We start from the raw sequence: 18,060 nt of genomic DNA on the forward strand, positions 1-18,060 counted from the left end.
AAAGGCAGGACATTGGGACTACATTAAAGAGTTCAGAGGAACAGCATGGGACACAATGGGTTGAATGGTTTCCTTCTGCACTGTAATAATTCTGTGATGCTGTGAACACCAGCCTCTTATCTTCTGACATCAAGTCCTCCTGTTCACAAATTTCTTATGCGTCTTGGTGACCAGAATTGAACAACATCCAAAATTTGACTCAAGACGAGCAATATTCATTTGAACAAGATAGTCTTTACCTTGTACACAAGTGGTTTACAAAATGGCTCAGAATTACGTTAGTTTTACTGATGACTAATTAACAACCTGCTTTTTAACATAAGACCATAAAATATAGAGGCAGAAATTAGGTCATTCAGCCCATCAAGTCTGCTCCACTATTCAATTATGTCTGATAAGTTTTTTGATTCCATTTTCTTGCTTTCTCCCTGTCACCCATGATCCCCTTTACAATCAAGAACCTATCCATTTCCATTTTAAATATACTCAATGACCTGGCCTCCACAGCCTTCTGTGCAATGAATTCCATAGATTCACTCCTCTCTGGCTGAAGAAGTTTCTCCTTATCTCCGTTCTAAAAGGTCTTCCTTTTACTCTAAGGATGTACCCTCGGGTCCTAGTCTCTTGTACCAATGGAAACATCTTCCCAACACCCACTCTGTCCAGGCCATTCAGCATTATATCCATGCTGGCACCTTGCCTCAGACACCATGGGCCCTTATCATACTCAGTAGCCTCCTGTTTGGTACCTTGTCAAAGGCCTTCTTGAAGTTCAAGTAGACAACGTTCTCCTTGGTCTAATTTGTTCATTACTTCCTCAAAGAATTCGAGTAGATTTGTCAGGCATGACCTACCTTTGATGAAATCATGCTGACTCTGATCTATTTTGCCATACATTTTCAAATATTCAGAAATCTCATCCTTCATGATGGATTCCAGGACATTATCCAAGAGCGAGTTTAGGCTAATTAGTCTGTAATTTTCTGTCTTCTGCCTTATTCCCTTTTTAAACAGAGGGTGTTATGCTAGCGTTTTTCCAGTCCTTTGTGACCCTCCCTGAAATAGTGATTTCAAAAGATTACCACTAATGCCTCCACTATACAGCTATCTCCCTTCGAACTCTGAGGTGTAGTTCATCTGGTTCAGGTGATTTATCCACCTTCTGGTCATTCTAGCACCTTCCCCCTTGGTGATGGCCACCATGCTTAGCTCCGCCCCTTCACTCTCTTGAATTTTTGGGAAATTACTTGTGTCTTCCACTGTAAAGACTGACATGAAGTAATTATTCAGTTCCTCAGCCATTTCTTTGTTCCCCACTACTGGCTATCCTGCATCATTTTCCAGTGACCCAATGTCCACTTTTGCCTTTCTTTTACACTTTATATCTCGAAAGCAACTCTTACAGTCTTCCTTTATATTACTGGCTAGCTTACCATCATATTTAATCTTCTCCCTCTTTAGTCCTTTATTTGTTGCCCTGTGTTGGTCTTTGTAAGCTTCCCAATCCTCTGATTTTCCCATCATTCTTTGCTACTTTATATGCTATCACTAACTTCCCTAGTGAGCCATGGTTGCCTCATTCACAAAACATGCTCGGTTTTGTGCATAGTGTTAGTTTCAAATTATCCTCAGAATCTAGCTGCCTAGTTCAATATAAACTTGTATTTTTCTCTGGTCTGTCTCCTGCTTCCCCTCACGGCCTATCTTAAGCACAAGCTCCATAATCTCCTTCAGCCCTACAACCCTGCAATGCATCAGTGTGCAGCTAATTTCAATCTCTTGACCACTGCTGTTGTAATCACTCAACCATTGGAGATTATGCCCTTAGCTGTCTGGCTCTCATGCTCTGGGATTCTGTCCTTAAACATCTTCACCTCCCGACCTTGCTCCCTAAGGTCACTCCATAAGACCTAGCTGTCTGATCAAGTTTTTGATCCGCTACCTTAATATCTGATAACATCAGTGTCAAATTTCATTTCATAAGCATCTCGGGATGTTTTATCACATCAGAGGTATTGTGTGACGGTAAATCGTTGTTACTGATTCATTACAAGCCATTCATTAGTATAACAACCCTTGTTGTGACAGTTTGGCTTTTGCAATCAGATGAAATTACTTCCGGGCCAGGACCCTGTACAAATACGAGTCCCATACTTGGGAAGACCTTTGTATATCCAGTGGAGCCAGGAAGAGTGAGTCAAGAGCCAAAGAGCTTCAGAATCTGACTTAAGACAGCAGTCATTGACCAGTTGAGTATATTCATACTGCAGCAAGGAGTTTATTTCTTGAAATTGGCAGTTGTTAGTTTTTAAATGAAGATTCCCCACAGCAGGCACCAATCAGCAGATCCTGAAGAAAAGACATTATTTGGACTTGAAACTCTGTCTCTGTTTCTTGCTGTCATTGTCGCTTGTTTTCTCCAGTACTTTCTGCTTTTAATACAGATCTCCCACATCACCAATACTTTCTTTTTCAACCTGCGACCATCATTTGTTCACTGCTTATTGCTGTTTATCTGAATCTGGTAACTGCAGAACACCAGTGGCATGACCACAAGATGATTAACAAGGAAGTCATGTGTAGACGAATAAGTACTTTTGATGTTGTTACTGATTAGAGTAGAGATACTCATACTCAAATTCTTAAGACTTGCTTTCTTCTTGCAAGAAATAGCAATTGTTTAATTTTGACAAGTAGATTTGCCTTGTTGGCATTTGTAAGTCAAAGAGATAGTCATATTTTAAAGAACTGCTTCACTGCAGACCACTTTAAAACACTGAACATTTGGTATCTAGGATGAAGAAAGCAATTAAATAAATTAAGCAGAGCTGGTCTAGTGTAGGTTACTCAAGTTCTACAACAGGCCTGCTGACCAAGACCATCATCATTTGATTGGAACAGGCTTTGAGTAAAAACAGCCCAATCAGAAAACTGTAGACAATTTGAAGAAAGACTGAAATAAAGGGTTCAGGAGAGGATGTGGATCTTAGCAGGGGCCAGTTTGGTGCAAGTAAAGCCCAAGATTGTGTCCCCTCTCCCACCCTCCAAATGCGTGCACTACTTAAAGCCAGCTAGCACCTCTTAAAGGTGCATCCTAGATGAAGGAGGCATGAGAACTGATTGTATAAGAGAGTGCAAGAAAAAGCAACACTAAATGATGGGGCAACAGGCCTAAGGGCATTGTCCAAGATTCTCTGATATCACAACGACTCTATGACATGAGAGGCTGTCTGCCTGAATGGAAGAAGGAGGCTCTGCAAACAAACTACGCAATGGCAGTGAGAGTAAATAGCTGGGATGGTCAATAGCTAGAGACAAAAGAAGAGGCCGGAAGAACACAGCAAGCCAGGCAGCATCAGGAGGTGGAGAAGTCAATGTTTCGGTTGTAAGAAGGGTTACACCTGAAACATTGACTTCTCCACCTTCTGATGCTGTCTGGCTTGTTGTGTACTCTAGCTTCCTGCCATTTCTACTTGTAATGGTCAATGGCAGCAGTCTTGTTCTGAGGAACTGGAGGCAATGTTGAAAGTAGTTCAGTGACCTCACACAGATGATCAAGATCAATGAAAGTACTATCCCACCAACTGCACCACTAGCCTCACAAATTGGGTAATGTACCACACACTCTGCCAGTCAGCTACCAGTACCAGTCTGTACCAGTCACGGCTCAAACTCAACTTTCAGAGGTTCATCTCACTCACACACACTTAGCAGTACTGCAAGTCTCACATACCCCAGTTTGCACATGTCACCAGTTATGCAACCATGATAGGCACACCAGACAATCACAACGATCACACTTTGTGGCCCACTTCCCGCTCTCCACTGCACAGCAGCATGACAAACAGTGTGGTTTCCTACTTTAGAAGTAGTTTATAAACACAAGTTGTTGTTATTATCTCTGCAACATGAATCAACACCACCCCAAATGCTTCCACACCACCACCTAAAATCTGTGCCTTAATCAGCAACCCTCAAGGTTTCCTTGGGCAATCTTCCTGGCTCAATCTCCTGTATATCACAATTCAGTTAGAATTGCTGTCTATTTGCTTAGTTCCTCAAAATCATACACCCATGATCCAACAGTGAGTCAACACAAAAATTATTTTCTTTCCTTATACATGTTATTGTGTCATGACTATCATTTTCTGGAAGTCATGGTCTCATCCCCTGCACTTCTACACCTCCTTCCTACTCTCAGAAATTCCTTTTAAACCATTCCATGTGACCAACCTTTCACTTTTCTGTCCTAATGCTCTCTCCTTTCTTTGGGTGAAAAGCCTCAGCCCACAAACAGAAAATAAAAACTGACGGAACCCAGCAGCGGGGAAGAGAAAACTCAAAATTTCAAGCCTTTTCTCAAGTTCAAGTTGCTGACTTCACTCTCATTTCTGTAACCTACTCTAGTCCTGAACTGTGAAGGATTGCCCTTTCAATGGATGTCATTTCCCTTTAATTCTATTGCAGGCAGATGTGCTTTCAGATAGGATGGCACGGTGGCTCAGCGGTTAGCACTGCTGCCTCACAGCACCAGGGTCCCAGGTTTGATTCCAACCTCGGGCGATTGTCTGTGTAGAGTTTGCACATTCTTGGGCTGGAATTGAACCTGGGACTCTGGTGCTGTGAGGCAGCTCGACTAACCACTGTGTCACTGTGCCACCCTCAGCATGAGTAGAGGGAACTCATGAAAACCATCACTGGTTTATAAGGTAATGTTTTTTTTCTCTTGCAGAGGACTGGTAGCCTTTGGAACTCTCTAAAAGGTGGTAGAGGTGATCTTTAAATATTTTTAAGACAGAGGTAGATAGTTTTTTGACAAGCAAGGAGGTAAAAGGATACTGGAACTAACCAAGATCAATCATGATCTTCTTGAATGATGAAGTAGGGGCCTCCTTCTGATTTGTGTGTTACACGTGTTTTAAATCTCTTTTGGTCATCAACCTCATACGATGTGTCCTTTGTATTCTTCCTTCCTCTCCTGAAGATGCCACAGTTGCTGCAGAATAGCCTGCTCTATAATTAGTGCTTCATCCCAAAGGAGTTGCTGTGGTCAGGAAGCTGCTACTCAGGGAGTCAAATGCAAGCTTCAAATTGCGTCACCTGTCAATCAAAATGATTGAAGAAAACGTTCTATGACATTTTGCAAATCTGTTCCAGACACAAGAGAATATACATTAAAATGTCCAAACGGCGGTAACAGCTGGAAAGTCCGCAGGATGTTTGGCAGCATCCAAATGAGGAAAACGGATTAGAATCTCACAGCCGACAATTCATTCATTTGCTTTGAACTTTATATGCTCTTTCAGATGCTGACCAAGCTAATGTGCAAAACAACAATGTATGGTAGGCAACTTTCAAAGTTAAGTTAATCTTTGTAATGTATCCATTGCTGGCTATAAAAATATTAGTTGAGCACACTGACAAGCACTGTAATGATTCGGTAATACTGTGACTGTTGCAGTATAAACAAATGAAAGGGACATTCAATGGAGCACAAATCCCTGCTCCACTGTGCTAACTCAATCTTACTATAATGACGCAGCTCTTCCTTGATGCTTCATCCTGACTGGTTGATGGTCTGTCATTATGAAGCTGAAAAACAATCATTTTATCAAGAGCTTCCATCTCATTGGCTACTGGCAAAGCAACATCCGACAACCTGTGGATGAGGAGTTCCCAAATGATGGGTCATGTCTCTGAGGCAACATTGATGACTTTCAAGTGAAAACGTTGGAGAGATAATCTTGGCATGTGCTCACTTGTAATGGAGCCAATGATTCTTAGGTCCAAGGCTATTTCAGACACTTCAAAACAGTATTGAACAAAATAATTAGCTCAACAACTCCCACAGCCATACTCAACAACTCTCCCACTTTAAAAACTCGTCCCACTCCCCACTCTGACAATCAAACATTAAAATGGGAGTCACAGTGGAAAAAGTGGGAAGGGAAACCGTGCTGTCAAGCACAACCTAAACAGCCCGTTAGCTGAGTAAACAGAGTCTAAATGCTGTGAAATAGATTGCTTACTGTGAGAGCTGCCGTAAATCTGCTCCACTCTTTCTTCATGGGATGTGGGCACTGCTGGCTTGGTCAGCATTTATTGTCCATCCTGAGTGTCCACCAACTAGGAAATTGATAGAATCTGTATCTTTACCTCTGTTGCCATGTTAAGATATTCTTTAATTCCTAAACAATGGACAAAGCTTTTTGTCACTCTTTTTATTATTCCATAGATATGAGCATCGCTGTTGAGACAATTATTGCTGAACTATAATGGCTCTCGAGAAGGTAGCGGTAAGAACCGTTTCTGCTAAATGATTTTTTTCTGCACGAACCTCTGAGGGCCTTACATGACAGTGACTGCTGGAGCCTGGTGTCCATATTGTCAACATGCTCCTTGATGTACATGTACCCTTGAGAAGGCTGTGGATAGAAATGTTGCTGGTAGGGTGCCTTCTTGAACTATGGCAGAAATAGAGCCAACATTTCAAGTCCGATATGACCCTTCTTCACAACTCATCAGTTCTGAAGACAGGTAATACTGAATTCAAAATGTTAACTTTTCCTTTCTCCTCTGATATTCAAGAAAATCTGTAAAGACCTTCCTAGTACATCCACAGTGATCAGTCCAACAACTGAGGCGGGGAAGGTATTTTAGAGACAATAATAAATAGAAACATTAATAGACATCAGAGGGATTTGACAAAAAGCAGCTCATGTTTGACTAACTGAATTGAAATTTTCATGAAGTAACAGAAGATTCATGAAGATCAATGCAGAGGACACTGTCGATATAGAATTTAATGAAGTGCTTAACAAAATAGCATATTGATAAAATTGTGGATTGTGGAGTAAGAGCAAAGGCATCATTTTTGATTAAAAATGAGCTTAAGGACAATAAGATTGAGTCATAGTCATAGAGTCATAGAGATGTACAGCATGGAAACAGACCCTTTGGTCCAACCCATCCATGCCGACCAGATATCCCAGCCCAATCTAGTCCCATATCCCTCCAAACCCTTCCTATTCATATACCCATCCAGATACCTTTTAAATGTTGCAACTGTACCAGCCTCCACCACATCCTCTGGCAGCTCATTCCATACACCTACCACCCTCTGTGTGAAAATGTTGCCCCGAATGACTCTTTTATATCTTTCCCCTCTCACCCTAAACCTATGCCCTCTAATTCTGGACTCCCGACCCCAGGGAAAAGACTTTGCCTATTTACCCTATCCATGTCATGGTAAATGATGTTGGATATGCTAGATAGTTAAGCTCTTCAGGGTTCAGGTCTTGGACAACTACATCTTTTGAGACATGCAAACAATTTGGATATTACAATTCAGAGTAAATACACAAAATTTGCTGATGGCTCCAAATTTGGAAGCACGGTAAAGGGTGAGAATTATTCCAACCAGCTACATCAGAATAGTGAGGCCAGTAGAATGGTCAGACAAGTGGCAGATGGAATTTAATACAAAGAAGTGTGAAGCCATGCAATTTCTTGCAGAAGGAATGTGGAAAGGAAAGACAAACGTCATGGCAGAGATTTAGTGTGTCGATGCAAATGGCCTAAAAGGTCACGCATGTTGATCTTTGAAGATGGCAGAAGATATTAAGAAATTAGTTCGCAAAAGCACTTGACATCTTGGGCTGTATGAACAGTGGGACTGAACACAAACACAAGGAAGTTATGCTGAATGTTTATAAAATCTGATTAGGCCACAAGTTGAGCACTGACTGTCCACACTCGGAAAGTTCTGGGAGTCGGTTGGAGAATATAGATGTGATTTATGGGAATTATTCCAAAGATGATAACTCAAAGGTTAGGTTGGAAAAGCTGAGGTTCTTCTCCTTGGAGAAAAGGAACTTGAGGGAGATTTGATGGAGGTGTGTAAGAAAACAACAGGTTTAGAAAGGATGAACACAGAAAAGCCGTTCTCATGAACTGATGGTACAGTGAGTCGGGGACACAGATTTAATCATTTGGGCATGTGCTCAGAGTTACATATGATGAAGAACATTTCTACAACATGAGTAGTAATGACCAAACAAATTGATGGAAGCAAAGCCAATCAATGCTTTTAAAAGGGCATTGGACGGATACTGCAGGGAATTAACCTGGAGAGCAACAGGGATAGACTGTGGCAATGAGACTAACCAAATTTTTCTCGAGAGCATAAACATGTGCTCAATAGACCAAATGGCCTCTTTCTGTGCTGTTATGAATTATGAACCTATTACTAACGTTTAGAAAGACATTAGCAGCATCTTGTGGCAAAATACTGTACTACAACAGAAAATTGACCAGATTTTCTCCTGCATTGACAACCCCCAGATTTTGGTCCAAAGAAATTTTCAGGCCTGACACAGAAAGTGCTAGAAGAAAAAAATACAATGCTCAATTGATTGGACAGATGCAGAAATGTAGTGTGGTGCATTTTATCAAATTGGAACAGGTTTCTGTTTGCTCATTAATCTAATAAGGGCAAATTCAATTTAATTTAATAACATAATTTATTGTCGACAATGAATACTTTTATTTATTTTAAATAAGTCATGATAGCCTGTGCAATGTGACATATTCCTGTTATTCTAAATTTTTAAAGTGTTGTGCAAAAAGGGGACTTGCCCAAGTCCTTTGGACTTCTTCCATCTCTACCAGAAAGTCAGAACTTGTAACCAGTGACATGAGAGATATGTTACATTAAAAAGAAAACTCTCAATTCCTACACCAACCCCCACTCACGTCATTGCCTAGTAAGCTTATCACATAAAAACTGCATTGTAGAACTGAACAATTCCAGATTCCAATCTGGTCTGCGCTGATAGTCAAGCAATTGCCACAAAGACAAAATCAAAGTGAGCTCCCTAAAGCATAGTAAACTTGGCTGAGTTAATTGGCTGCTAAGGAAAAGTAAGCCACCAGCTACCAAGTCCTGGCAATTGGCCTGCTTAGATCAAGGTAAAGTCCATACTTCAGATTTGGAAGCCCTTCAGACACACTTCTTAATGCAAAATGAGAACTGATAAGAAAAAACAAAAATGATAAGACAGAAGTGAAGTAAGGCATAAAACTGCAATCTGTTACACCTACCAGTTAAATTGATTAGGTAATATTAGTCAATTTTGGTTTTTTTTTGTTGGCAGACCATGTTCTACCGAATGCTAACTACCAATATGCTCTACCACACCAATGCATGATTATATTATACTTGCGTACTGACAACATTAATAACTTTGTCAAACAATACTTTTGCTCTTGGCAATAAACTGAAATTCCGCAGCCAACATGTATGAGCACATATCAAAGATATACCAACTCAATTTGCAAAGTGAGGACTTATTCCTGAGCTGAAAAAGTTACACTGGTTTAGTTAGAATGAGATTGTTGTTCATGTTGGATGTACAACAGATCAAATTGGCTGATGTTCCCAGGAAATTCCATTAATGATCACATAACCTTTTCAGGTAGAGTTTGGCTCGAGTGCATATTGTTTTATTTGCGTTCCTTTGGCAGTTGAGGCCATGCTGAATTAATAATAATGTGGCGCACAGATCATTAAAACTTCCCCTTTGGTCTTTTAGATGGAAAGAGTTAGAAAGTTGGAGGGACAACACTGTTGCTTCACAGAAAAGGAAGCATGTCAGTAAAGATCAACTAAACTTGCAGCTGATAAGAAGCTTACTATGGGTCTGAACAAAGCTGAGTGCTGATACCACACAAGTCAGAGAACAGCTCTTGCAGCAAAGAGGGATGCAGGAAGAACATAATTTTCAACAATGAAGGCAACATATTACAGATGCTAAAAACCTCAAATCAAAACAGAAAGTGCTGGAGAAAGTCAGTAGGTTTGATAGAGCATGTGGGGAGATAAACAGAGTTTAATGTTTCTGTGAAGAGGAGTCTTTGGACTCAAAACATATTTTTTAATAGAGTGTGTAAAGCTTTCATCAGCATCTTTCAATCTCAGAGAAATGTTTTGAGAAAGTGAATGGCCAGGTTTTGTTTAGCCTATTTGGATTGAATTTGATCCTGATTTACTCCAGCCAGTTAAACCATTAAGGGTGGTGAGTCAAGGTCAATAGTATGTGTGAAAACTTGGCTTCACTCAAAGTTTCATTTTTGCAGACTGGTTTCACTCGGAACCTGAATGGAACCTATGTACATTTTCTGTCAGAGAAGAGCTGCTGTAATGTTTCCCTGTAAATGTGCAGCATTCATTATTTCAGACATCCTGCTGATTACTGAGCAGGATTACAAAATCAGAGATCCTATCAGGCGGCTCAAATATCATCTTAAAATGCAACAGTGGACTGAAGCATTTTGTGACAGCCATCTCAACTCTGAGATTAGATTATAACCTGGAGGTTCTCCATATGGTTTCTTCTAGTTACTAATGCAGTGGCACCTGTACTACCTGCCATAACAGAAGGGTGCGTAGCAGAGAGCTATGAACTGGTAGAAAATCAAAGAATCTCAACTACCCAAGATTGCAGGAACAGAAACAACAAACTGAAGACGATCTTCTTTGGTCTCTGTAGTTGCTTTATGAGGACAGTCAAGCAACAAGACCAGAACACTGAAGCAACATCTCTTCCTTTTTAGGCCAGCATTTATTACCCAGCTCTTGTTCCCCTTGAGAAGATGGGGGTGAACTGCCTTCTTAAACAGCTGTGGTCTATTTTGTGTAGATCGACCCACAATACCATTAGGGAGGGAATTCCAGGATTTTGACCCAGTGGCACTGAAAGAACAGCAATGCATTTCCGAGTCAGGATGCTAGAGAACTTGTAGATGGTGGTATTCCCATATATCCGACACCCTTGTTCTTTGTGAATTTCTGCAGTACATCTCGGAGAAAGTACGTGCTGCATGTGGTGGAGGGAGTGAGAATTTGTGCATGTGCTGCTTTGTCTTGGATAGTGTCAAACATCTTGGAGCTGCACTCATTTAGGCAAGTGAGAGATATTCCATCACATTCCTAACTTGTGCCTTGTAGATGGTGGACAGGCTTTGGGGAGTCAGGAGGTAAGTTACTCATTGCAGAATTTCTAGCCAATGACCTGCTCTAGTAGCTACGGTATTCGTATGACTATCCAGTTCCATTTCCGGTCAATGGTAAGGCCTAGAATGTCAACACTGGTAATATCATTGAGTGTCAAAGGGTAATGGCCAGATTCTCTCTTGTTGGAGATGCTCACTGCCTGACACCTACGTGGCACAAAGGGACATTTGGATATGGGCAGTTTCAGTATTTGAGGGGTTGTGAATGGTGCTGAACACTGTGCATTCATCAGCATCACACAGGCCTTTGCTGTGCAAAATCTCCAGGATCATAAGGCAGGAGGTGATTAGTACTTTGCATTTTTTATGCAATTTTTACAAAAATTGGATTTGTGGTCCATTTCTTTTGAACATGTACTATGGCTTGGACCTGTTGTGCCCAGTCTGTTTCTGGGTTGTAAACTCTATGGTAATTCAAGCTGGTTCAAGAATGAAGACCCACAATCACTGGCATGAGTACACAGATGGACATAACTGCAATCCACTTCTTGTGTGAAAGCCTGAAGATATTTGTAATAGATGATGAAAAGAAGACTGTTTGAAAGATGATCACCTCAGGTATAATGACTTATTTTGTCAAGTGATTGGGTACAATCAGGGAGGTAGGTCGAGGACAGATGTTGAAACTGATCCAAAATTTGGTTGATTCAACCAGGTCAAGCCAAAACCAAGTACTGTCACTGGTTGGCTTCCACAAAAATTAGGGTTTTGATTTATGTTCTGAAATGTGGAATTCATAGTTTTATTGAGACTGGAAACTTGGAGCTGGGACAATGATTTCACAATGCCAGCACTGGTGACTTTATGATTCTGGCACCAGGAACAAAGGACCCAGGCTGATTCAGGTCAAACTGAAAGTGAGCCAGTTTTGTCAGGCCTCAGCTACTCTGCTCAACATCATGAAAACACAGCGTTAGCTTTCACTTTATTGTCAGCTCTGACACCCAGTTTTAGGCTGTCTTCACCAAGGAACTAGCATTGGGCATCAAGCTAAAAAGGGACGCCGAGGGGCAATCTTTTTAAGTAGAGAAGTTCTGGTTGGAGTCCATCCCTCGTGGCTCTATTAAGGAGGATGTGGGAAACCACAAGGTCTGGATGAGAACATGAAACTTTAAACTACAGGAAGATGCCAATGACAGCCTTCCAGCACACGCAGTGGTAAGCTTACCACCCAACAAGATATTCAGAGCCTTTTCTTTGGAGAAACAGTTGAACTGGAAGGGATGGAAATGAATCAACAATACTGATTAGAACCTCACATGGTAGGAGAAAATAAGTTCTCCACATTTAGCAGACAATAACAGACTGCACAGTGCACTTGGCTTCACAACAAATTAACATCAATGCAGGTGGCTGTGTTTGGAAAAGTACACTTTTAAAAATATTTGGTTTCTTAAAAAGTCCATTCCAAGATCCTGTTAAATTCATCATTCTAACGTATCCCCAATGCATTAGAAAATAAATGAACCTTTTCCCTCTTGACAAAACAGATTTTGTGTAATTGTCGAGGTCATCCTAACCTGATCTGCCCTCAAATTCACAAATTATATTTTTTCAATAATATAAAAGTGCACTAAATATCCACAAGATTGCCTCTCCCATTCACAATAACATCAGAAATAGATGTAGGAGTTGGCCATTTGTCCCTTCAGCCCCTGGTAAGATAATGCATTGATCTGGTTGTGACTTTAACTTCACTTCCCTGCCTCCTCATCCCCATAACCTTTGACTCCCTGATAGACCAAAAATTTTTCCACCTCAGCCATCAGAATATTCAAAGGTCAGGTCTGCAATGCTCTCCCTGAGAAAAAAAATCCAAAACATTCTCTGAGAAAAGTAATCTCTACTTTAAATGTAAACTAATTGTCCTGACACTGTCTATCCAGTACTAGATTCCCCATAGACAATCACCCTCTCAGTATTTACTCTGTCAAATGTCCTCAGATCTTCTAAGTGTAACAAGATCACTTCCCAATCTTCTGAACTCCTGGCCAAACCTGCTCAGCCCTTAAAGAACCTCCTTCAACCCAGGAATCATCCTTATGAGGTTTCTCTGAACTGTCTCCAATGGAAGTATATTCCTCTTCATGTAGAAATCACACAACTCCAGGTCCAACAGGTTTATTTGGAAGAACAAGCTTTCGGAGTCCTGCTTTTTCGTCAGGTAGCTAGTGGGGCAGGATCGTGGGACACACTACAAATTCTGTGTCCTATGATCCTGCCCCACTAGCTACCTGAGGAAAAGGCAGTGCTCCAAAAGCTTGTATTTCCAAATAAACCTGTTGGACTATAACCTGACGTTGTGTGATCTCTAACTTTGCCCACCCCAGTCTAACACTGCCACCTCCATATCACGGCCTCCTCAGTTTTGTGGTCAACTTGGATCAGTTTGAACTGGATCAGTTTAAGAAAACGAATACAACTTAGGAGTAGGACTCGTCCATTCAGTTCGTCACACGTGGGCCCCCACTGAGGATCACAACAAATCAGATTTTAATCCCAACTGCACGTGACAATCTAACACCCCCTGTTTTACCAAGAATTTATCCAACTTTGTCTCTGCCTCCACCTCCTTTACCATTTAGAGTCATAGAGACGTACAGTACAGAAACAGACTCTTCGGTCCAACTCGTCCATTTACTAAACCCATTGACTCGTGTTTTGATCCTGGGTAGTAATTTGACATGCCATTTCCACTCGGGTAGAAAAATCAATGCAGAGAGGAGAAAAAACAGAAACAGAAGAGAAGAATTAAGCTGGGTGTTCCTTCCCTCTTCCGAAATAAATTTGTTTTGGCAGTCATCATGTAGAAAGGCATGACCAATTCATCTCACAGTCTCGTTCTGAAGAGGTCTGTGAAACAGCAAGTGGTTCCTGTGGGGTTGAAGGGGTCTGCTGGTGGGGGTGAGATGCTTAAAAAAGGATGAAGTTGAAACAACTACTGTAAAGTAACTGAGATCAGACCCACAATTATCAACATTCTAGATTAAGAGAGAAAGGAAATTGGCGGCAGTCTGAAACAGCAATAGAAAATACTGAGAAAACAGAGTTGGTTTTTCAGTGCATGAAGAACGAAAAGACAGGTTAACCTTCTGAGAAGCCACCCTGTGAGAAAGTAGCATTAAACGAACAATTTTTTTGAACTGGTAACCACACGCATGATAGCTCTTACAAATATTTGCCGACAGTGATTGGAAGTAATCAACAAGGCTTGAACACCGGCAAATAATTTCCCCTCGCACTGCTGTCCCTGTTGCGCTTCCCGCCACCGACAGCCACCAAAATGCTAAAGTCACACATTCCCACATGCCCAGCAAAGTCAGAATGAAATTGTAAAGATTGTTCGGTTCAACGAGACAGGCAGCAGTCAGTCCGGAGGGCCAGCCAACAAAAATTATCCTTGATGACAGAAGAGAGCTGCGAATGGATTGCCTCAGAACAAAGCAGACGAGTGCCAAATTCTGCAAATGCACACCACCCTTGGAGAAATCAAAAGCTAAAAGATCCAATTTAACCCTTAAGCAGATTATTAAATGCAAAAAGCAGGGCAGTTGCTGCTTTCACCAGCCACTTCTGTCCTCTGTAAGCTGCTTTCATAGTTGACCCACAGAACCTAATAGGCCTTTCAGTGTTGTTCGAGTTAGAATGAAAACATGTTAAGAGGCATTGAGGCAAGTCATTATTTGCGTTAGTACCACTAATCAGCTGAAGGATGTAAGGATCTGGAGAGTAAGTGGGCCACCTTGTTTTAAGTGCAACTGTCTTCATTTAAAGCAGTTGCTGACAACAACCTCTGCTTCCCGAACTGCGACTTCACTAATTCAAAACATCTCATTAATTCAGAGCTCATTTCATCACGCGGTACAAAGGCAGCTCAGAAATTTCTATGGGATTTGGAGACAGGATTTCACATGTGACCCCTCCTTCCTGGGCACATAAAGGCATTGGAATTATGATGAGCTGCAACACAAGGCAGAAAAATTAAACTTTGCCTTACATACCGAAATGATTCCATAAACTCCTGTCAAACCAATTACCTGCAAGGCTATAAATAACTCACTTGCAAGCATGCAAACCCACAGAAGCAGTCCCAGCAGTTGTTACCATGTCTGCATTTTACAGTCCCAAGCAGTCACTGGGGAGTATCGAATCCGCCTCCACAAATCTCACAATGACTCGCTCAAAACAGAGCAGGAACAAGATTTAGGGTTATCTGTTTTACTGGTCCTATCTGGCTGTGCAAAGCCTCCACAAACAATTTAACCTTTTTTTTTCCAAACTCATTCTTCAAATTTTTTTTTAAAAACTTTAGTTGAGAACAATAAACAGATTTTCTTTTAATTTTCTGAGGAAAGCAAATGGGTTCAAGTCTCAAGATAAACAAATCTGTTAATTGCCTCTGTATCCATATTTTCAGTGACCTTTACAGTAAAATAGAAATATTTAAAGGGTTTTTGTTTCCGTTCACTTGAGTCCCACGAAACGTAGGGTGCAAAAACTTATTTGACCATTCACGTACAGTTAAACTCTGACAGATTCCCAAATATTTCAGATTTTTCTCCATGGTACTGTACAGTTCAGTTCACAAAACTAATTACATTTAAAAGACTTCCATGTAATGATGGCTGTGCTGGGTTGCATACTACATTATGAATCAAAATTATTTCTGCACAAGTTTTATGACAGACTGTGCACCCAACCTCAATGCGAATACCTTTTCTGTGATGCAATGAAAGTAAAGAATTCATTAATTACGATTTGTTGCAATTATCTGTTAAAACTGCTCATTTAATTGAACAAATCCTTATGTAACGCATGTAATATTGAACAAGCTGTTCGCCCAATAAAATAGATCTGTGTTTGATTTTTAGAGCCTTCTGGATTTACAGAGGCTGTGAAAAGAAAGCAGCTTTGGCAATAAGAGAAAAAACTGCTGCACGTATACATTAAAAAGTCACTAAACAACCTTGTTCACTTCAATTTTCCAAACATTTCCCACTTCCGAATAGGTCATATTGCATAGTATTGTTTCAGTTATTAAACCGCTTCAAAATGGTTAATTGATTTTAATTCTAAGTACCAAACCTTAATTATCAATATTAATTTAACATACTTCAGTAGTAATATACAACATTGAAGGATACAATGCTTTGCATGAAATTTGAGCCCAGGCTCCAATGGAAATATAAGCGGTTCTTAATATGTAAATAGGTTGCATTCCAACTTAAGTTTTATTTTAAAAAGCATTTAACCTGGCTCAAATACATTGCAATTAAAAGCACTTTGGAAATATCTAACTTTGGGAAAGGAGGGAGGTATGTAGGATGCAGGCTTTATGTATTTATATATTTTACTGTATGCAAAATCTTTCTCATTTAGTTTATGGCAATGAAACAAAAAAAAGAGTATTCTATTTGGAGATATATTTTGAAGCAATTTATATGGTTGCTGTATGAGGAAATACAGTTTTGAAGAACTTCCATGCAGTGCCAAAGGGTGCAATATTGGATGTTGTAGTGAGTGGCTTAACATTTTAGGGTAATATTGAATGAGCAGCAAACAACATGTACCCAACTTATTTCCCTAATAGCAGCAGGACCTGCAAACTGCTCTCTCAGTAACCTGCACTCCATTGCTCACAGGCCTACAATTTCTCCTGATAGAGCAATGTCTCCATTTTAAAATTCTTACCGTTATTTTTGAACTCCTCCAGGCCACACCCAACCCAATCTTTGCCAGTTGCTGCAGTCTACCTTCAAGATATCTGCCCTCATCAAATTCCAGTTTCTTGTGAACCTCTGATGCTAAGTACTGCATCATTGGTGGCCTTGCCTTCAAATACCTAGTCCCTAAGCTCTTCAATTCCCTCCCGGTCTTTGCCACCTCTCTTTCCTCCTTCATGATACTGGTTAAAATCTTTATCCCTCTGTCCTGAAGTCCTCTTATGTGACTCAGTGTCAAATAGTGCCTCTGTAAAGTCCTTGAGGCATTCTGTCATGTTGAAAGTGTTGTATAAAGAGAAATTGGTAATATAGGATAAGATGGAGTACTGACCATTGAAGGTAACTACCTCCAACGTTTGACAACATCTGAATGAGGGTGTTTGACAGTGCTGAGTACAGCACAAACTTACAGCAGAAAGGCAAGTAATTGGATCCAAGATTATTCATCGCTGCCTCTCCTACCCTTTTTCATCTCACTCCACCAACACAATCTTCCATTCCTTCCCCCATGTATTTATATCGCATCTCCTTAATTGTACATACGCTACTTGCCTTGTTCATTCTTGCGGTAGTGTAATTCCACATTCCAATCACGAGTTCTATTTTGTCAGACACCAAAAACAGATGATGCATCTGTGTTGAATCGTGACACTCCATGATGAACATGGCTACTTCAAGTGGCACAAAGCAGGTTTTACAACCAGGGTTGATGAGGATGTTGTGACAGATAAAACAAAAATGGAAGCAAATTGTACAATTTGAGGTTCAAATATGTCAACTGAGATCCATTATCAGCACTATGACATCAAGATTTCTTCACGTTCAAGGGACTTAACAGAAATTATTTTATTATTGCATTTTATTGTTAAACTCTGTTTCCACAAAGGGAAGCTGGAGGCATTCAGGCATTTGTTAAGAGAGAGAACTTGTCCTTTAATTATTGCTGGAATTCTCTCCTCTCCTGACAAATAATGCCCTCACATTTTGATCGTAGAGCAAAATAATCTCATATTGATGCTGCCTCTTAACTTCTCAAGCCTAGAGTTCATTTCAGTGCAGTTTTGGGAACTATTATATGTTTCAAACACCTACTTAATAAAACTGAAGGAAGTAAAATGAGACATTTTTCCAGAATTTTACCATATTACGTTATATTATGTCTGATGTGATATACTGGAGTGAAGTGCTGAACTACAGCAAGACTGCCTGGTTCCCACATAGAAGCCAAAGTCTTTATAAAATAGTTGTTAATCACTTCCTATTT

General features: G+C 40.4%; 1 protein-coding gene across 3 annotated transcripts in view; it reads right to left on the reverse strand.

The window, feature by feature from the left end:
- wwox (WW domain containing oxidoreductase) overlaps positions 1-18,060 on the reverse strand; it is a 947,793-nt gene that overhangs the window by 376,580 nt on the left and 553,153 nt on the right. The window lies entirely within an intron of this gene.

Source organism: Hemiscyllium ocellatum, chromosome 17 (genome assembly GCF_020745735.1).
Source record: "Hemiscyllium ocellatum isolate sHemOce1 chromosome 17, sHemOce1.pat.X.cur, whole genome shotgun sequence".
Classification (NCBI taxonomy): domain Eukaryota; kingdom Metazoa; phylum Chordata; class Chondrichthyes; order Orectolobiformes; family Hemiscylliidae; genus Hemiscyllium; species Hemiscyllium ocellatum.